Raw genomic sequence first — 22,861 nt, 5'->3', positions numbered from 1 at the left:
TTTTGTTCCATTTTGTCTAAATTTTGAAGATTTTGTTCAATTGTGTCTAACTTCTGAAGATTTTGTCCCATTTGTTTCTGATTTTGTTCAAGCGTTGTGTCTAACTTTTGTAGCCTTTGTCCCATTTGTTGCATTAACTGTAATAACAATGCACTGGTGTCTGAAACATGTTCCTCGGTGCTTTTCGGCAGTGAATTAGCACCGGCAACATTCACATTTTGACAAGCGGAAAATGTGTCTTGACTCATTTGAGAAAACGGTGAGGACGCAAAACCTGAATCTACAGTATTTGCAAAATTGTGTCCTATCATTTCGGATTCCTGAGGCGAGCTGTTGCCGACCGATCGATCGATAATGCTTCCCTGTTCACTACCTGTTTAATTGCCTACGCCATTGTTTGACGCCCGCTCCATTTCCCTGTGCACAGTTACCAAATTACTGCTTTGAATATTAGTTAATTCATTACATGGTGGGGCCAACACACTGCTTTCGTCTTCACTGTCATTTCTCAGTTTACTTTGGAGCCGAGTGTTACGTTTTTCACACGCCATTATTGTCACAATATTTCACACGATAACACAGAAAAGCACAATTTGAATAGCAAAAATAAGAGAACACATTAACATAGCACTGAAAATAATATGTAGTTAATTACAAGCGCAGCTGCGAAATACTTGGTGCAAATCTACATGCATGCCACAACTGTTTTACAGTACAACAATGAAAGACTGCAACTACAAAGGAGATTCTCTCTACAATTACGCGCTAGCAATAAACAAAAGCTACACTAAATACACAAACTACAAGAAAAAAATCAGAAGATTCCAGTGAGGTATCCTAGGCTAAGGGTCGACATATGAAACGTCCCCTTATAACAATTGTACACGAGACTATGCTTAACCTGACACACAATAATTTTAGCGCAACGCAATCTGACTATCAAAAATCCCAGCAAAAGAATGGCCCTGAATAACATTAAACTATACCTTTCAGAAATCACTTACCTCACAAAAATCTTCGTTACTCGAACTACTGCAATACAGCGAGCGCCACTACTGCCAGCTAAATAAAAGATTCAAACTACTGAAGGCACTAATTACTGATAGGGATAGTTAGCAAATGAAAGATATTAATAGAGAACAAACAATGTATTTACCTTAATATTCATAATTGACATCCAGTATTACAAATTATCAAAACTCCGCCATCTCTCTCCCCACATCCACCACCGCTGGCGGCTCACCTCCAACTGCGCAACGCTACGCGCTGTTCACATCCAGCTGCCGCTGTACAATGGCAGACAACAACGCGAACTAGCCACAGACTGCACACAGCACAGCCAGTGATTTTCATACAGAGAGCGCTACGTGGCGGCGGCGTTACCAATATAAGAACCTAAACAGCCTACTTACATAAAGAAAACATAAACAGCCTACTTACACCTTGTGTAATGGGCGTAAGTGCAAATATTTTTGTTGGTGACTGAGGACTGTGTAATGTGCAACGTGACTTCTGTATGTGTGCCATTTGCAAACAAATAAGTATAAATATTAAACATATATGTTTCTAGATTAGTTAGTTCCTTGGAGTACATGTGGCAAGACTAAGCCATTAATGCTTATATTCCACTGGGCAGCAAGTTTGGTGTTGTAGTGCGGATGTAAAATGGTCAGTCTATACTGGCAGTTGTACTCGACTTATTGGTGTAGTTTTGGCGGAACAGAAATTATCAGATCTTAAGATTTGTGACCTGTTTGTGAGAAGAATGTTCGAGAGAGAAAAAGAAACTAACACACTGATGTACGTACATACGAAAGGACGACTTATTAAGATATCTGCACTTATACGCGTTGTATCCTGTATATACAGTGTGGTCAGTAACAGACGAAAAAGCTTGTAAGCGTGTTGAGTGGTAGGAGAACAATCGCTACAAAAAAAAAAAAAAATCGATACGATGTGCCATTACTGAGTTAATTAGCAATGAGCATAGTCAACCAGGCGGCTAGGCGCGCGAATTCGAGCGACCCTCCGGATATGATTAATGTCAGTTGTAGACAGCGCTGAGTCTTTGGCTCTTGTGCGATCCTTACTACCGTCTCATTTTGTATAGCTTTCTTATTGGGTTTTAGAAAACCACATGAAGATCACATTCGGTGACACCATCTCTGGCGGCCGGCTTGAATTTCCGTGAGCAACGGCCTGATTGTCTAATTTCAATGCTAATTAACTCGGAAACAGTGCAACGTATCAAATTTCTGTCAGAATAATTATTTCTCAGTAAAGCCTACCCTGCAACACACTTATAAGCTTTTCAATTTGTTTCTGGCCTCCCCCCTCCCCCATCCCCCTATGTGTGTTAGATCTTCGTAAAGCACGTGCCATGCCTGGATTCAAAGCTAGACTTTTCGTTTCGAAGCCACCAAGTAACGATTCACGGCACAGAATCTTGGAAAGACAGGCAGTGTCACTCTCGTCCATACCCTCTTGATAAGCAGTTGAATTTGGCACCCATCCTGTCTCTCCCAGGGAATACTCTTACGAGTTGAGATGTATCCAAGACTCACCATCCGCATTTATGTTGTACTTTGTATAGTTAGTCGTACAGTTCTGCATGCAAAGCTAAACTATCAGTTTTGTAGAAATGGTCCAGCCGCAGCCCAGGACTAGTTTCCAGAATTAACCTTTCACAACGGCGCACACACCTCTTCTGAGTTAGGCTTTGCGACGGATTAAAACTATGTGGCTGACAGGACTGCGACTACGCATACTCTAACGCTCTACTTTCTATCGTAATATATGTCTCATCTGGTAATGGATCAGTATGCTGTCAATTTTAAAAATCAGGAGAGAATTGAGAGAATTTCGGCTGAACTGAGGCAACAGCGGAAGGTCATGAGTCGTGCCTGGATAATTGAATTGATAAGAGGTTTTTTTTTTTTTTTTTTTTTTTTTTTTACGGAAGGGGCGAGGTAGGTTTGAGTCCTCAGCCAGAACGCTGTATTAATCTGCCAGAAATGTTCACATTTGCATTGTGCTACAACAGAATGTAACGAGTTTGTTATTCATTAATTTCGTTGTTAATGAAACTGATAAAAATGAGACCCTCAATATAAGCCTACTTGCAATCCAAACATCAACGTGAGCGAGACGTTTAACTGAAACCTGTGTTCTTGACGAAGTCGCCATTCTGTGAGAGCGTTAAATGAACTAAAACCGCTACGATCCTTACTACCGTCTCATTTTGTATAGCTTGTATAGCTTTCTTACTGGGTTTGACGGCGAAGATTAATTTCATGCTGTGCCACACACTGATCGCCTGTTATAAATATCCTTCCTATGGACTAGTCTGAATTTCATACACTGATGGAATTTGAAATACGCTACGAACACGCTGAACGAACGCTACGAAACTGATGCTCTACACTGTCCTGCAACATCAGTGTGACCACCTGACAAAAGCATGAATAACAAACACTGTAAGCGTGAACTGCTACGAGACATGAAGCAAGAGAGTCAATACGATTCTGGTAGGGACCCACAGAGATGTGAAGCCGTGCGAGTGGACCCATGCCGGAGGAGCCATGCCGACTCCAATGCCGTGGCCAGTTGCGCTAGGTTTCTCAGTTGAGGATCCATGGCACGAAGAGCCCAATCGAGATGGTCCCATAGATTCTCTATTGGGTTAAAATCCGGCGAATTTGACGACTAGGAGAGTACGGAAAGCTCATCCTGAACTTTTCGAGCCAAATACGTACACTTTGAGCTATGTGACACGTTGCATTATCCTCTTGGTAGATACCTTGGTGCCAAGAAAGAACGAAATGCTTTTGGGGTGGACTGATCCCCAAGAACAGATGCATCTTTGTACTGACTTGTTGTGCCTCCCAGACTGACGAGATCATTCAGGTAATGCCAAGCAAACATTCCGCATACCATAAAGCCATGAAGCTCCCCCTGCAGCCTTGACTCTTCTGATGTCTGATCAAGAGTGTCTGCCTGTACATGAGATTCGTCTGAAGAGACCACCAGTCACCTCTCAACGGACGCCCGGTTGCGGTACTGACGTGCAAATTCCAGTCTTCATCGCCGATGAACACTAGTCATTATGGTAGCATGAACCAGGCGCCTGCTTCGGAGGTCCATATGCAGCAACGTTCGCTAAACGTTGGTTGAGAATACACTTTTTGTACATTTGGGCAGTCGGTTGCTCAACAATTGCAGGTCTATTCGCCTGTACACATCTTCGCACTCGTCGTTCACCCCTGTCATCTATGGCCTACAGTGATCCTCAGTTTCCTAGGCGCCGGTTTTGGACAGAGCTGTATTCCTATGTTCAACATACTTTAATATCGACGGCATTCAAATAGTCTATAAACATAGGCGTTACGGAAGAGCTTCCTCCCTTCACCCGAAAGCCAATTTTAACGCCAGATAAATTGCTCCCTTTCTGAATACGGCAACGACTGTAATCTTTTCCGCATCACCTCGATACAATTTAGATGGCCTCTACTGCTAGTGCTTTTTCTGCCGTCTGTCAGTGGTTATTGCACGAACATACGCTATGATCACATTACTGTTATTGAACTGAGATATGTTGATCAAAATATTTAATATCTTCAGTACAGAAGAAAGGCTTACCGACAGGTGATGAATGGTGTTAGTACAGTATGGATATAAGTGATGCCTGACCTGTGTGTATGTTTTGTGTTTTGTTTGAGGTGCCTGTGCTGACGGTGCGGTGAAGGGGTGAGGGAGAGTAATGTGAGTTCTCGTTTGGCTACGTTGTTGACTGTTTAACTGTGTTTGTGCGTTTTGTTGTTGGATTGTTTCTTTCGGTGCGGAAGTGTTCCCCTACAACTATGCCAACATAAACTATGTGATAAAAAGGTATCCGGACAACTGGCTGAAAATGACTTACAAGTTCGTGGAGCTCTCCATCGGTAACGCTGGAATTCAATATGGTGTTGGCCCGTCGCTAGCCTGGAAGACAGCTTCTACTCTCGCAGACATACGTTCAATCAGGTGCTGGAAGGTTTCTTGGGGAATGGCAGCCCATTATTCACGGTGTGCCGCACTGAGGAGAGCTATCGATGTCGGTCGGTGAGGACTGGCACGAAGTCGGCGTTCCAGAACATCCCAAAGGTGTTCTATAGTATTCAGGCCAGGACTCTGTGCAGCCTAGTCCATTACAGATTGTGTTGAAAGATTCAATCGCCATCCCCGTATTGCTCTTGAACAGTGGAAAGCAAGAAGCTGCTTAAAACATCAGTGTAGGTCTGTGCTGTCATAGTGCCACGCAAAACAATTAGGGGCGCAAGCCCTCTCCATGAAAAACACCACCATACCATAACACCACCGCCTCAGAATTTTACTGTTGGCACTACACACTCTGGCAGATGACGTTCACCGGGCATGGCCATACCCACACCCTGCCATCGGATCGCCACATTCTATGCTGTGATTCGTCACTCTACACAACATTTTTCCACTGTGCAATCGTCAAACGTTAACGTTCCTTACACCAACAAGCTAGGCGTCGTTTGGCCCTTACCGGCGAGATGTGAGGCTTATGAGCAGCCGCTCGACCATGAAATCAAAGTTTTCTCATCTCCCGCCTAACTGTCATAGTACTTGCAGTCGATCCTGATGCAGTTAGTAATTCCTGTTTGATGGTCTGGATAGATGTCTGTCTATTAGACATTAGGACCCTCTTCAACTGTCGGCGGTCTCTGTCAGTCAACAGACGAGGTCGGCCTGTACGCTTTTGTGCTGTACGTGTCCCTTGACGTTTCCATTTCACTGTCACATCGGAAACAGTGGACCTAGGGATGTTTAGGAGTGTGGAAATCTCGCATACAGACGCATGACACAAGTGACACCTGATCACCTGACCACGTTGGAAGTGCGTGAGTTCCGCGGAACACCTTATTCTGCTCTCTCATGATGTCTAATGACTACTGAGGTCACTGATGTGGAGTACCTGGAAGCAGGTGGTAGCACACTGCACCTAATCTGAAAAAGGTATGTTTTTGGGGGTGTCCGGATACTTTTGATCACTTACTGTAAGAACCAACGGCCATCAACACAACTACCAACACATCGGCCGTCGTAACTAACATCTTTACAACAATCGGAGGTGCAGTGCACGCACTGCCCCCATGCATACGTGACAACAAATCTTCCAAAAGGTTATAGGCTTCGTTATCATATATGGTACACGGCTCGCAATGGCCTCTCCAGGCCAGCGCATTGCTGTCATACAAACAGCTTTCACCACACTATTTACACTCTTCCATAACTAATACACCACAACTGCCCCAACACAGAGACAACGAAACACTGACGCAGATCCACTTCTGGAACGCAGACGGGATCGGCAAAGAACGGCCTGAACTAGCCGCGTTCTTGGAGGAGAAGGGAATCAGGATCGCATTCGTGAATAAAACTGCACTCCAGCCACACAGACAACTACGCTTTCCAGGCTACTGCGTCTACCGTACCAACCCAACGAACGGCGCGGCTGCAGGTGGAACAGCAGTCATAATACATCGAGACATTGAACACATAAACATCGAGCTCCCTGCACTTGAAAGATTAGAGGCCACGGACGTCAGGGTCAATTTTAACGGATCGAACGCTACACTGTTATCGGTATACAATCCTCCTGGAAACATCAGAACACGCGATATCAGCACAATACTCAGCACAATACCGCGAGTAATAGCTGCTGGCGATCTCAAAGCTAAACACCCTGATTGGAACTCACGCATACGAATCGCCAACGACAGAAAACTATGCGAACATGCACTAGACCTAAACTACATCACACTAGCGCCGGCCGAGCCGACGCTCATCAGAGGGTGCACAGATCAGACGTGATAGATATGACCCTCATCAAGGGTATCAGTGTCAAACTCAGTGCTAAAGTTGTAAACGCACTAGCCTCAAATTTATGCTTCACACGTAAGAGACACTGCAGTGCAATGAACCACGCAGGACAGTGAACCACAAGCGCGCGAACTGCGCGTTGGTCAAGAAAACGCTTGATAGTCGTATCCCAGAGACTCACGACATTACGAAAACAACACAGATTGACGAAGCCGTTGAAGCCCTCACAGTCGCGGTTCAGGGTGCAATAGACGACATTGTTCCAGCAATCACACCACAACAACGCTCAGCGGTCCTGCCCCGGAAATCCAGGGGGGGCCTTAATGAGAAACCAACCTAGGATATATTGGCAGAGCAACAGGCGCCCGCAGTAGAAACAGCAGATTAACAGGCTCAACGGTATCTCATTGGAGAAGATATAAACATTTAAATTCACAAAGTGGGACAACACGTTCGCAGGGCTAGATCCCACGCAACCTGGTGTGTGGAAACTAACCCGTCACTTCACAAAGGAGAGACACTACATACCAAATCCACAAGAACCTGACGGACCAGCGTACTTCTCGGACAAGAATAGTGATATGATGGACAGAACACTAACAGTAGCTTTCACACCGAATCTGATTACCTCCGACCCGCTTTCACACTTGATACGGACCAAGGGATCACAGGACTTGTTGCCCAACCTACACGCGACTAAATAGGAAGTACTAGGACACATGAAATCTCTTGAGTCATCATGCACACCACAGCTAGAAAAGCTCCTGGTCCTGATGGCATTCAAAAGCGTGTGCTCCTGGACCTTATGGATTAAGCTGTCGAGTACCTAACACACAGTCCGCAGCTCGTGGTCGTGCGGTAACGTTCTCGCTTCCCACGCCCGGGTTCTCGGGTTCGATTCCCGGCGGGGTCAGGGATTTTCTCTGCCTCGTGATGACTCGGTGTTGTGTGATGTCCGTAGGTTAGTTAGGTTTAAGTAGTTCTAAGTTCTAGGGGACTGATGACCTCAGATGTTAAGTCCCATAGTGCTCAGAGCCATTTGAACCATTTGAACCTAACACACACTGCGAATGCCATCCAGCGACCCCAACACTTCCCTGACTATTGGAAGGTGGCCAAGGTCCTATTGTTCAGGAAGTCAGTGAAATACCGCTCCCTCCCGCAAAATTACTGACCAATCAGCCAACTGTGCTCATTCAGCAAGGTTGTTGGGAAGGTTATTCTTGAACGTCTCACTAGGCACTGCATCACTAATAACATCCTGACGCCGGAGCAATTCTGATTCAGGAATCACCACACAACTCCTCCGCATAGTAGAAAACCGTGGACTGGAACATATCACACGAGGCAGTAACACCGACAGAGCAATAGGGGCGTGTTCCTGGACATTGAAAAGGCCTTATATCATCTACGGCACAACGGTCTCATTCGCAGACTCAGTGATGCTTGTTTCCCCGACGGACTCATACGTCTCATACACTCATATCTCATAAACAGATACTTCCACACTGGCGTTCAGGGGAAATAGTCAATGCAACGCGGTATACAAACGGGAGCACCCCAAGACAGCATCCTGCCTGGCAACCCCCCCCCCCCCCCCACTTTGTTTAACCTGTACATCCAAGCTACACAAAACACGACATTAGCCACCTACACGGAAGACTCAGCAATCCTAGAGAAAGACTAGAAACCGACTAACATTAATTAACGATTACAGAGAGCAGTCAGAACTGCCGAGCCTTGGTTGGAACGATAGCGTGTTATTGTAAACGTCGACAAGTGGTAGTCTGTTCTGTTCGCACGCAGACCGAAACACCTGCACAAACAAAACTGCAGACAAATAACACAACACACACACGTCTCTGTAATAAAGTCAGGTACCTCGGTATCTGGTTGATCCAAAAACTTTCTTGGGGGGACCACATTGAATACATAACCAACCGATCAAACACGAGGCTCAAACAGCCTTACCCCATGCTCAACAGACAAAGTACGGTGAAACGGAGGGTGTCGAGGCCCATGTGCACAACACTAACTAGACCACTGCTGAAGTGTGCAGCTCCATTTTGGGAATACACAGGTTCAACACCCCTCGCAGCCTGTAGATCATACAGAACAAAGTTCTACGTATCATACGCAATGCTCTATGACACACACACATCGCGGGCCTTCACAGAGAGTACTGCCTTGAAACTCTCACGGAGATACTCAAAAATTTACCACACGACTGTACAAGAACACGAGACATTGGAACAATCCTTCCACCCTTGATCTAGGTACGATCACATCCATAGGCGAAAACACAATCGCCCAAAAACACTACTACTTAGGGTCAATTAAGGACCTATAGATAATACCAATACACAAATATATAAAAAAAAATATTACTTTCGAATACATTATGGGAGTGGCAGTGATCAATGTATTACAAATATTTACTATTAAAAACAGTCTTGATCACGATTTATTTATCAAGGTGACCGGTTTCGACCACTGCTGTGGTCATCTTCAGACCACTGCGTAGGAACCTCGTTCTGTTGGAGAATCACTACTAGTATATTCTCCAACAGAAAGAGGTTCCTACTCAATGGTCTGAAGATGACCACAGCAGTGGTCGAAACCGGTCACCTTGATAAATAAATCGTGATCAAGACTGTTTTTAATAGTAAATATAAAAAATACTGGTGAACTTGTGCACCACAGCAAAATTAACTGTCACCGCCAGGTGTAAAGTAGCCGACCAACCGGCAACGCGTGGAAGCCGTACTGTACTGTAAACGCAAACAAACCCAATCAAACCCTTACATAGTTACAGATTTATGCCGAAACACCACTTATTTAACAATCTTGGCATGGTACGGATACAGACGCTGCAGCTGGCCCAGGAGACTTCGCAGGTGTCCAGTCTAGCCATACCCCTCCTAGAAAGAACTGACAGTCTTCATGACGACGTAAGCTATAACGTTATCGAGCATTGCACGTTAGCCATAACTGACAACCATCTTACCCTTGCATTACCTGTCGCAGATGGCAAGAAACCGCTACTGCTCTTGCTACCCGACCAGACTATCGCAGAGGTTTATTACCCTTGGCGCTTGTCTTAGCAACCATTTTTTCCTCTGCCCTTGAAACCTCTTTCGATTTTCCTCCACTACCTATCTCGTCGATGCGACCGTGTTAATGTGTAACCCTACCCAGACGCACTGATATTATCATGACCCTACAACCCTTAAAGTCCTCGATTAGTAACTAACAAATACAGAGGTAACAGAAGATATTTTGTGATGGTCACCACGTCAATGTGAGCGTGGAGGGGCTCAATCATTTATGAAATAAATAAATAAATAAAAAGAAAATTTTCATGTGGAGATCGCATCACGCAACACAGCATAAAGAAAGGAAGCGCACGGATAACTTAGCGGCATCTTTCGTAGTTCGAAAAAGGCAGTATCAGAGGCATGAGAGAACAGGAAGCATCATACCAACAGATGGCACAGACTGTAGTACAAAGACTGCAGGACAAGTGGTGACGAGACGGTCTCAGGAAAAATGTCTGGCAAAGAGCGTGGATGTCCGCCCTTCCTGAAAGACTACACCACAAGAAGATCCTAAGATTGTTGATAGGCTTTGACCAACAGAATAATCACAACACCTGATATCCGGACAGGGGATACCAAGAGTCACATTGATCCGTCGGAGCGCTTACTGGAAGGTGGATTCGAATATCTTGCTTAACATATATACGATATCACAAACAATTCAGAATGACATGATGTAGAGCCACAGTCCTCTGGTACATTGTCATTCTGTCGTGTCTCGCTTTTGTTAGTGCTTATGCTATGGATTCCTAACTGTCGTCCGCAGCTCGTGGTCGTGCGGTAGCGTTCTCGCTTCCCACGCCCGGCTTCCCGGGTTCGATTCCCGGCGGGGTCAGGGATTTTCTCTGCCTCGTGATGACTGGGTGTTGTGTGACGTCCTTAGGTTAGATAGGTTTAAGTAGTTCTAAGTTCTAGGGGACTGATGACCATAGCTGTTAAGTCCCATAGTGCTCAGAGCCATTTGAACCATTGAACCTAACTGTCAATAGCTGAGCTGGTGAAAAGTCACAAGAAGCAGCGACTCTCGAGACCTATTGAAATCAGGTTACAGGGGTCTACTGGTTGTGACAATAGACTGATTTGGCAATCGTGAAAGAGCGTCTAAATCTCACCATACGTGACAACATTGGTGGTACCTGATGTCATGTCGTTCGTGAGCAGGGAACTAAATGGCAAATTCTAGCAGGATAGTGGACGGCTCCAAACTACCGTTTATACTACAGATGCTTTGAGGAATGGAGGTATCCTTGACTGACACTGCTTGGTCGCCTGATTTGTCAGCTACATAGCATGTTTTAGGTGCGATTGAAAGACGTATTCTTTCACACCAGCCACCAGTGAAGTATCTTCTTAAATTGCCATAACATACAGTTTACGTATGGATAGAAATTACTCGAGTTGATATTCCGATGTTGTCTGCCTCCATGTCACAATGAACATAGGAGTTCCTGTTGAAACGTCCCCTTAGAAAAATTATAAAGCACTGTGCTTAAACCCCTTACGTTATTTGATTTTCTAACAGATGAGCAAAACTGAACGTACTCAGACATTTCTCTCTTTACTTATTCTGATCACCCATTAAACTGACACACAATATTTTTAGAGCAACGCAATCTGACTTTCAAAAATCGCTACAAAAGAATGGCCCTGACTAACAATAACCTATACCTTTCATAAATCAGTTACCTCACAAACATCTTCATTACTCGAACTATTGCAATACAGCGAGGGTCAATACTGTCAGCTAAATAAAAGATTCTAACTACTGAAAGCACTAACTACTGATAGGCATAGTTAGAAAATGAAAGATTTTGATAGAGAACAGACAATGTATTTACCTTAATAATGTTCAGTTCATGACATCCAGTCTTACAAATTTACTGTCTCTGATGGACACACGTCCAGATCATCCGCTCTCAAAACTCCGCCATCTCTCTCCCCACATCCACCACTGCTGGCGGCTCACCTCCAACTGAGCAACGCTACGCGCTGTTCACATCCAACTGCCCAACACTATAATAGCAAATTCCAACATTGCAAACCAGCCACAGACTGCACACAGCACAGTCAGTGATTTTCATATAGAGCGCTACATGGCGTTACCAACATAAAAACTTAAACAGCCTACTTACACTGTGGGTAAATAAAAAAAATGGTTCAAATGGCTCTGAGGCCATCAGTCCCCTAGAACTTAGAACTACTTAAACCTAACTAACCTAAGGACATCACATACATCCATGCCCGAGGCAGGATTCGAACCTGCGACCGTAGCGGTCGCGCGGTTCCAGACTGAAGCGCCTAGAACCGTTCGGGCACACTGGCCGGCTGGGTAAATCACACCTCATCCTGATACAGATGACGGATAACAGTTCCGAATGGAATGAATGTTCAATAACTTAACACCTGCTATGTGTAGAACGACTCTACAAACTCTGGTAAGTATAGGATTGGTGTTTCACCGTCTAACACGGCGCACTTTCGTATGTACAGTAGCGCTTGATGATAACCTGTAGCATCAGGAGACCACCTAGCCCGCTGGCTCTGAAGCCGCCCACGCACATCGGCAGCAGACCGGCTTTGTGTGGGTGTGTTGTGCCGCTGTGCGGTCCTGGTAATGAATCGATTTGCTGCTCCGTGTCGTTTGATGTCGCGTGCCGCCGCGGCCTGTGTGTAACTCGCCGACAAACCAGCCGGGCTGCCCCCGCCGCACAACCGCACTCTAATGGAAGTTTCAATTTGCCGCCGTCGAAGAAGACGGGAGGCGCCCCTCTGCGGTGCCGTTACTGGCGGCTTTGCGGCTGACCGAGCCTTTGTCCGCCGGCCGCAATCTCTGCAGATGAAAGACTGCGGTTTTCAAGTGCTACCGCTTGTCAGCTGCTGCTGCTGCTGCTGCTACTGCCGACCGCTTCTCCTCGACTGTCTTATTTGTCCGTCCTGGCCCAGAGCGTAGTATTTCGGTACTTGCTTAGCTGTTGAACTTCGTAAAAAGAGCGAAGTGTAGCGATCAGCATCTCGTCAAGATAGAGGTCATTAGATACAGAGCTGCAGCTCAGTTGGAAAACTGAGAAGAAAGTCTCGAGTGGTTTCGTTATAGAGACCAGCAAGAGGGAAATACACTTTCCTCTCCCCGCCACTCACCCTTACGCCAAGCCACGCCATCCCCACCTCCTCCTTTAAAGTGGTGAAGAGCTTCAATCGTTACAGAATTCTTACAAATTTATTAAAAAGTGTACACATGACACTACTAAAAAGTAACTCGCTTACATTCTGACAATACGAGGTCTAGTGTGATCGGATATGACACAGTTTTCGCCGGCGATGGTTGACATAGTTTATGGAAGGTAACGATGCCCTATCCTGATAATGTTAAATTTAACATATTTATATCCCGTTTTCTCATGATTTATCCGAAGTAATAAAAGAAAAGTTTACTAAGACACAGAGTCATACCTTATATATTCGTTTATCTACTATCAAAGATGTAACTTTGCTAGATAAATATTTCAGACCTTTGCCTTAACTATTTTCTGAGATAAAAGGAAACTGGCAAAAGAGCAGTTATCAGAAATCGCACTTGAAAATTGAAGAAAGGAAAACTCACTACTGAATGAAGACACAGCCTAAAAAATGGCTCTGAGCACTATGCGACTTAACTTCGGAGGTCATCAGTCGCCTATTACTTAGAACTAATTAAACCTAACTAACTTAAGGACATCACACACATCCATACCCGAGGCAGGATTCGAACCTGCGACCGTAGCGGTCGCTCGGTTCCAGACTGAAGCGCTGAGAACCGCACGGCCCACAGCCTAAAACTCCACAACATTGTACTACTTATCTTCTTAATCTTTATCTTCTTAAGGATCAACTAGATGGAGCCTCTTTCTCTATCTGAGGGATGCCGCTGCTGGTGTTGTATTTTTGCCTATAATTTCGGCCTTGGAGACACACTGTCTATCCAGTTATATAGGATTGCTTCTGTGTTAAGGCCAGATTTCTGCCTTCATTTCTGTCACTGAAGGTGATCAAAGCATCATTAATCCCAATCTTCACTGTTTTCAAGCCCACAACCCTGATCCGTACACCATTGTTGAAAGACTCATTTACATTTTGAGTTTTTTCGGTGAGGTATTTTTTCAGAAGAGCTGGGGGTGCTGGATCTCAATATGCTGACTTTATTACTGGTCTAAGACCTTCAGGAATTCTGTTCCTATGGGTATATTTGTTTCCTGTTCCCTCAGATAAGTAACACTGCGTGAATAGAGGCAGAAATGAATGTGGGACCTACGACGAACACATCCATGGGAACAGTGCGGCTAAATTTGGCGTTAATGGGCTATGGCAGCAGACGACCGAAGACAGTGCCTTTGCTAACAGCATGACATGACCTGCAACCCCTCTTCTGGACTCGTGACCATATCGGTTGGACCTTAGACGACTCGAAAACCGTTGTCTGGTCAGTCGAGTCCGGATCCGACGAGTCCCCATTTCAGTCGGTGAGAGCTGATGGCAGGGTTCGAGTGTGATGCAGACCACACGAAGCCATTGGCCAAAGTTGTCAACAAGCCACTTTGCAAGCCTTTGGTGGATCTGTAATGGTGTGAGGTGTGTTTACATGGAATTTACTTGGTTCTCTGGTACATCTGAACCGATAGTTAAATGTAAATGGTTATGTTCGGCTGCTTGGAGACCATTTGCAGCCTTTCATGGACGTTATGTACCAGTACCCAAAGAAAAGTGGAATCCTTATGGATGACAAAGCGTCATGTCACCAGGCCGCAATTGTTCACGAGTGGTTTGAAGAACATTCAGCGCAGTTCGAGGGAAGGCTTTGGCCCCCCTAGTCATCCGACGTTCATCCCATCGAACATTTATGGGGCATAATCGAGAGCACAGTTTGTGTCCAAAATCGTACAGCGGCAAAACTTTCGCAATAATGGACGGCTATAGAGACAGCATGGCTCAATATTTCTACAGGGGACTTTCAACGACTTGTTGAGTCCACGTCACATCGATTTGCAGCATTTGCAGGGCGAAAGGACATCCGACGCAGTATTGGCAGGTATCCCATGACTTTTGCTACCTCAGTTTATAATGAACAGTCGATTTTTCAACATCATTTAATAAATTTTTTCTGTAATCATCGATGCTTAATTACTTTTCTGATGAGTGTTTCACGACTTCTGTTGTACATATCACACAATGTGTTCCAGTTTTGGGAGCGTACTTCTTTTGCTATTATTCCTTTGAATTACATTAAAAATATTTAAAATGTTTCTCTCACAATCTACCCTGCCCATCCCAGGAATTATCTTTCACTAACCCCACTGTCTGGGTAATCCAAAGTGTCAAAGCATCTATGTGTACCTCTTGAAGGTCATGGATATTTGGGGTAGTTAGATGGTATATTAATTCATCCATGCCTGTGCAACAGAATTTGACATTTTTTGGTCTCAAATTTCTTCACCTCATAATCATCATGAAAATCTACAAGAAATGTCTTCGAAACTCTAAAATAAACTTTCCTACAGCTATTGATTTGTCAGAAACTGTGGTATGTCTAATAATGCAATAGCAAACATATCTCTTTAAATGTTGCATTGCACTAGATACACGATCGGAAATTAGAGCAGCAGCTCGGTATATACTTTCACAAATCACATCAATCATTTTACGGACAGTCCGCTTTGATATGCCAAAAACCATGTTATTCAAAGTTTGAACGAAAATTCGTTTCGAAATTATTGTTTGCATTCATAGATTTCGCATCATTAATGTCGATATACATTGCATCAAAGCAGCTTAATGCACCGATAGTATGCTGAGAATTTTGATTAGAATAAGATCACTGTTTAGACACTGTTTTAAAATTATGTATTAAACCACGTAACTTTAATACCGATATTGTAAAGTATTTTAATCAACTTCTTTGGAAATCTCACGTTGTTGATGCTAGGTGGTGGTACCATTTTCTCTGGGCATAATGGTACATTAGAGTGAACGGCGTGCATACTTTCCGGAGACTCAAGGTTGGTATTGTTGTGGCCTTCAGTCGAGAGACTGGTTTGATGCAGCTCTACATGCTACTCTATCCTGTGAAAGCTTCTTTATCTCCCAGACCTACTGCAACGTACATCCTTCTGAATCTGCTTAGCGTATTCATCTCTTGGTCTCCCTCTACGATTTTCACCCTCCACACTGCCCTCCTATACTAAATTGGTGATCCATTGATGCCTCAGAACACGACCTACCAACCGATCACTTATTATAGTCAAGTTTTGTCACAAATTTCTCTTCTCCCCAATTCTATTCAATACCTCCTCATTAGTATTGTGGCCTACCCGTCTAATCTTCAGCGTTCTTCTGTAGCCTCACATTTCGAAAGCATCTATTCTCTTCTTGTCTAAGCTGTTTACCGTCCATGTTTCACTTCCATATATGGCTACACTCTATACAAATACCATCAGAAAAGACTACCTTACGCTTAAATTTATACAAGACGTTAACAAGTTCTCTTCTTCAGAAATGCTTTCCTTGTCATTGTCAGTCTTCATTTTATATCCTCTCTACTTAGACCATCATCATTTATTTTGCTTCCCAAATAGCAAAACTCATCTGCTACTTTAAGGGTATCATTTCCTAACCTAATTCCCTCAGCATCACCCGATTTAATTCGATTACTTTCCATTATCCTTGATTTGCCTTTGTTTAGTTTATATTCTCCTTTCAAGACACTGTCCATTCCGTTCAATTGCTCTTCCAGGTCCTTTGCTGTCTCTGACGGAATTACAATTTCATTGGCAAACCTCGAATGTTTTATTTCTTCTCTATGGATTTTAATTCCTAGTCCAGATTTTTCTTATGTTTCCTTTACTGCTTGCTCAATACACAAACTGAATAACATAGGAGATAGGCTACAACCTTGTCTCACTTCCTTCCCAACCACTGCTTCCCTTTCATGCCCCACGACTCTTATAACAGCCATCTGGTTTCTGTACAAATTGTAAACAGCCTTTCGCTCTCTGTATTTGATCCCTGCCAGTCTAAGGCTACAAATGCTAGAAACACAGGTTTTTTTCCTTAATCTATCTTATAAGTCATAAGGTCAGTATTGCCTCAATTGTTCCATCATTTCTATGGAATCCTAACTGATCTCCCCCGAGGTCGGATTCTACAAGTTGTGTATAGAATTCGTGTTAGTATTTTGCTGCCGTGATTTACTAAACTGATAGTTCGGTAATTTTCACACCTGTCAACACTGGCTTTGTTTGGGCTTGGAATTTATTCCTCTTGAAATCTTAGGGGAAATCGCCTGTTTAATACATCTTGCTCACCTGATGGTAGAGTTTTGTCAGGGCTGGCTCTCCCAAGGTTATCAGTAGTTCTAACGGAATGTTGTCTACTACCAGGGCCTTGTTTCTACTTAGGTCTTCACGCAGTATGATATCTCCCATTTCATCTTCATCTACATTCTCTTCCATTTCCATAACATTTCCCTCAAGTACATCGCCCTTGTATAGGCCCTCTATGTACTCCTTCCTCCTTTCTGCATTCCCTTCTTTCCTTAGAACTGGTTTTCCATCTGAGCCCTAGATATTCATACAACTGGTTCTCTTTTCTCCAAAGGTATTTTTAATTTTCCTGTAGGCCGTATCTATCTTACCCGTAGTGATAAATGTCTCTACATACTTGCTTTGGCGTTTTGCACTTTTTATCGATCTCATTTTTGAGATGTTTGTATTCGTTTTCGCTTGCTTCATTTACTGCATTTTTATATTTTCCTCTTTTATCAATTAAATTCAATATCTCTTCTGTTACCCAAGGATTTCTACTAGCCCTCGTCTCTTTACCTACTCTACCCTCTGCTGCTTTCACTATTTCATCCCTCAAAGCTACCCATTCATCTTCTACTGTTTTTCTTTCTCCCAGTCTTGCCAATCGTTCCATTATGCTCTCTCTGAAACTCGCTGAAACCTCTGGTTCTTTCATTTTATGCAGGTCCCATCCCCTTAAATTCCTACCTCTTTGCAGTTTCTTCAGTTTTAATCTATAGTTCATAACCAATAGACCTTGGTCAGGGTCCAATGTCTAACAATTTAGAACCTGGTTTCTAAAACTCTGACTTATCATTAAATAATCTATTTGAAACCTTCCAGTGTCTCCAGGCCTCTTCCACGTATACAACAATCTTTCATGATTCTTAAACCAAGCGTCAGCTATGATTGAATTATGCTCTGTGCAAAATTCTACCAGGTGGCTTCCTCTTTCATTCCCTACCACCAGCCCATATTCACCTAGTACTTTTCTTTCTCTTCTTTTTTCTACTATCGAATTTCAGTCCCCCCTGACTGTTTAATTTCTTTTATCTCATCATACATTTATCCAAGATCTTCGTCATCTGTGGAGCTAGTTGGCATATAAACTTGTACTACTATGGTAGGCGTGGGCTTCGTGTCTATCGTGGCTACAATAATGCGTTCACTATGCTGTTCGGAGTAGCTTACCAGCGCTCCTGTTTTTTATTCATTATGAAACCTAATCCTGCATTACCCCTGTTTGACTTTGTATTTATAACCCTGTATTCAAATGACCAGAAGTCTTGTTCCTCCTGCCGCCAAACTTCACTAATTCTCACTTTATCTCGCTTTAACCTATCCATTTCGCTTTTTAAATTTTCTGACCTACCTGCCCGATTAAGGGACCTGTCATTCCATGCTCCGATCCGTAGAACGCCATTTTTCTTTCTCCTGCTAACGATCTCCTCCTGAGTATTCCCCGCCCGGAGATCCAAATGAGGGACTATTTTACCTCAGGAATATTTTATCCAAGAGGACGCCATCATCATTTAACCATACAGAAAGGCTGCATGCCCTCGGGAAAAATTACGAGTATAGTTTCCCCTTGCTTTCAGCCGTTCGCAGAACCTGCACAGCATAGCCGTTTTGGTTAGTATTACAAGGCCACATCAGTCACCCATCCAGACTGTTGCCCCTGCAACTACTAAAAAGATTGCTGCTCTCTTCATGAACCACACGTTTGTCTGACCTCTCAACAGATACCCCTCCGTTGTGGTTGCACCTACGGTACGGCTATCTCTATCGCTGAGGCACGCAAGCCTCCCCACTCACCAACGACAAGGTCCATGATTCATGCGAGGAGGTATACTTCTGAAAAGTAACCTGTGTGTGAATCGTCTGGTTTGCACATTAAATCAACACTGTCCAATTCCGCAGACAGCCACGTAAAAACAATGAATGGTAAGTGTTGTTTCATTGCCCACCTGTATCACCAATGAGCATAATAATTCGTCGTTAGTGTCACCACGATCAGTCAATTTTCAACCGGCAGCTATAATAATAGCTTTATGTCTTTCACATGATTATGATGTTTCAATACATACAATGGAACCACTTTTTTTTTCTTTCGTTTTATTTTTCCTCTACAACAACCAAAATACTGAATATGGTACACATTAACAGATAGATTTTTGTTGTTTCTCCCAAATATTTTATCACGCTTCAGAGCAGAAGTTTCGCGAAGTTTAATGCATTTTAACAAGAAAGATAATCAGAGACGATGAGGGTACAAACCTTCAATAATGGAACATTTTTGAGCAATACTTATCTTGTTTTGTGTGAACATTCACCACAGCATGTTTGTTTGCAACCTTTTAGGTAATTTTCTGTGTATCCCAGCATAATGGCCTGTAATTTATACGCATCTTAACGCGAAGTTTAAAAAAAAAATTTAATGCCGATTGGGAAATCGAACTTGGAAGTTTTCTGATTCTGATTACTCGGTTCATAACATTCACGTTTTCAGACCGCAATAAAGAAGTATTCCTGTTTTTCTTGTATCTTCCCTTAATCTCACCCAACTTGAGAAGCGGACATTTACAGGCAAGTTTGCTATTTATTTGAAGTGACCAACTGAAGTGGCGCATTGGTTTGGTGAACAGTTTTTGAAAGTGTTTTTGTTGTTAAACACAACTCAAATCATCTAACACTAACACCATCGAATTTAATCATCGTTGAAACTGATTGACGTATTATTTACAATTATATCGTCTTTACTAATAGATGAAAATGAAATGTTACTCCATTCCAATTAGCCATTAGAATATCGATGTTATGTTCTATATCTACAAGAAGAAAAAAGAAGAACAAGATCTTTTAAGCTGTATGAAAACTCTGGTGCAGAGTATATAAGAATGATACTTTTACTAGTAATATCCCTTATACTTAACTTTTGAAGATGAAGGGAGTTACGTATCCGCGCACGCAAATCTCTCGAAGATGATGATCTCACAGAACAGGCATTAATGCAAGTAACTCCACATAGTAACAGCACGTATTAAGTAAACAAAGGGTTTCATATTTTTTTCTTGTAGTTTTGCCTTGTTAAGTCACTTATCAATGATAAAATTTGTTGATGACATTGTTGTCTTCAGAGAAAGTGAAGAAGAAAAACAGGTTCTGCTAATGGATTGAACAGTCTAGTGTGCACAGAATACGAACTGAGAGTAAATCGAAGAAAGACATAAGTATAGAGAAATAACAGAAATGAGAATAGCGAGAAACTTAACATCAGGACTGGTGATCACGAAGTAGACGAGGTTAAGGAATTTTGCTACCTAGGCAGCAAAATGACTCATGACGGACAGAGTAAGGAGGACGTATAAAGCAGGCTATCACAGGTCAATATAAGACTAAATAGAACAACGTCCATGTTACTAGACGGACCTGTAGGGAGTAAAAACTATAGAGGGAAACAGGGATTGGATTACATCCAGCAAATAATTTAGGATAAAGGCTACTCTGAGATAAGATGTTGGCGCAGGAGAGGTATTTGTGACCGGCCGTGTCAAACCAGTCGGAAGATTGATGACTCAAAAAAAGTCACTTTATTCCAAGTAAAACGTTCTGATAGGTTTAAAGACGACGTGTTTAAAGATGGTGTTGTCTTCGATGTGGGTGCCATTTGTTATTACTAAACATGTTCAAGAAACGACAGGTAAAAAGTAAACTGAACTTTCACTACCTAGCCTATTTTTAAATCATTTGTCAAAAACAATTCTCTCCACCAACCGTAATTTTAGATACCACTGTATTCTGGTTTCAATTTCAGCTTCAGTGATTCCGAATTTAGACTTATTAGAACAGCAGTGACACGACGAACAACAGGTATTAAAAAAACATTGTAGGCACAATAGAAATGAAAAATCAAAATATAATTGGCAAATACAGAAATTTATTTACTATATGAAACAGGGTAAAAAGCCTCACTACCTGTGATTTTTACCTAATGAGCATTTTGGGCATAATTAACAGTAAACATTTCACACCTGTTTAGTTTTCTCTCTGTGTGTGTCTTAGGCACAGATTACAGCTCTAAACTCTACAATCTTCCTGACTGAAGGTGTGTTAATGTCTACCTATCCCTTGAAAAGTGCTTTTCATTCTTTGCAAGTCCTGAGGAAAGAGAGTCAAAAGTCGAAGTGCAATATCATCAGTACTGAATACATGTGTATTCAGTATGTTGGGAATCAAGACCATTCCCGAAACACGTTTGTTTTTATCTGAGATTTGTTTCTTTGAAACAGAATATTGATACATTTTGACCATAAATGTTCAATGTGGCTGAAAATATTTTCACTGACCATATTATCATTCATCTCCATACAGAATAATAGCTGTAAAGTTGATCTTATTTGTCAGTCGCAAACTTTTCGTTGTATTATCCATTTATGACATCTGGCTTTCCCTTTTCTGGGCTTACTTCTTGACCGGTGAGAATCGGAGATAACAATACAATTGCCTGATTTTTGTCTTGGTCATATTACCGAAGTGCAATATCATCAGTCTCAAAGTAGACAAAAATGTGAAGCATACATCACAATCACATGAAATGCCAACTTCGTAAGAAGGAAATGATCTTCATGGTCTGTCTTGTTACATCCTGGCGTATAATATTTCAAGAAAAGCTGTAATTGTACAATGTACAGTTATTTTAGGTACAATGAGTGTTGTTCACTGAACGTTTCTCTGATTATTCGGTCTAAGGCGCTACAGTCATGGACTGTGCGGCTGGTCCCGGCGGAGGATTGAGTCCTCCCTCGGGCATGGGTGTGTGTGTTTGTCCTTAGGTTATGCAGTGTGTAAGCTTAGGGACTGATGACCTTAGCAGTTAAGCCCCATAAGATTTCACACACTTTCTCTAATTATTCTTATTTTGTCATTTGCCTACGACAGTACAGTATTCAGCATAGCATCAGAAAAAAATAAAATACCAGTTTCAACATTTCTAAATATTTCATTCAGTCCGGGAAAGTGAACAATGACATCTTCAAAAAAAGTGCATGTACATGTCTTTTATATTTTACACCTTTCCTAGTCAACATTTTTTTCCATTGCAGAATTCGTTGGTGCGTTTTTTTTTTCCTTTTTCAGTAGGAAGTCCGTTAGTCTGTCAGACTCAGATCAATGATTAATCTTGAATAAACCACTTCGTTCAACATCAGTCTCGTATTCTGAGACGCAGAAGTGTAGATCATTGAGAATCCTCCGATTTTGAGCCCGTATAAGAGGCCTGTTCTTCAGTTTTCGCAAAGCTACGTTACTGTGAAACTTTATTTCCTTCTATCAAGTTATATTCAGTCCAATGGCACCTTTCATGAGAAAGATCCAGCTAACTGAACGAAACTTGTCCTAAGATCCGATAGGTGAAGGGAAATTGTAGACATACTTGCTTATTGATGGAAAAAATCTTGTGATATGTTCGCTTCGAAGAGCAAGAAAGTACAACACTTGCTCCAGTGATCGAATACCAATGTAGATTAAGATTATAATGAGTTTTGAAGCTGTCTTATTCTTACC

The sequence above is a fragment of the Schistocerca cancellata genome, chromosome 1 (genome assembly GCF_023864275.1).
Source record: "Schistocerca cancellata isolate TAMUIC-IGC-003103 chromosome 1, iqSchCanc2.1, whole genome shotgun sequence".
Taxonomy (NCBI): Eukaryota; Metazoa; Arthropoda; class Insecta; order Orthoptera; family Acrididae; genus Schistocerca; species Schistocerca cancellata.
This window is presented reverse-complemented; position numbering follows the sequence as displayed.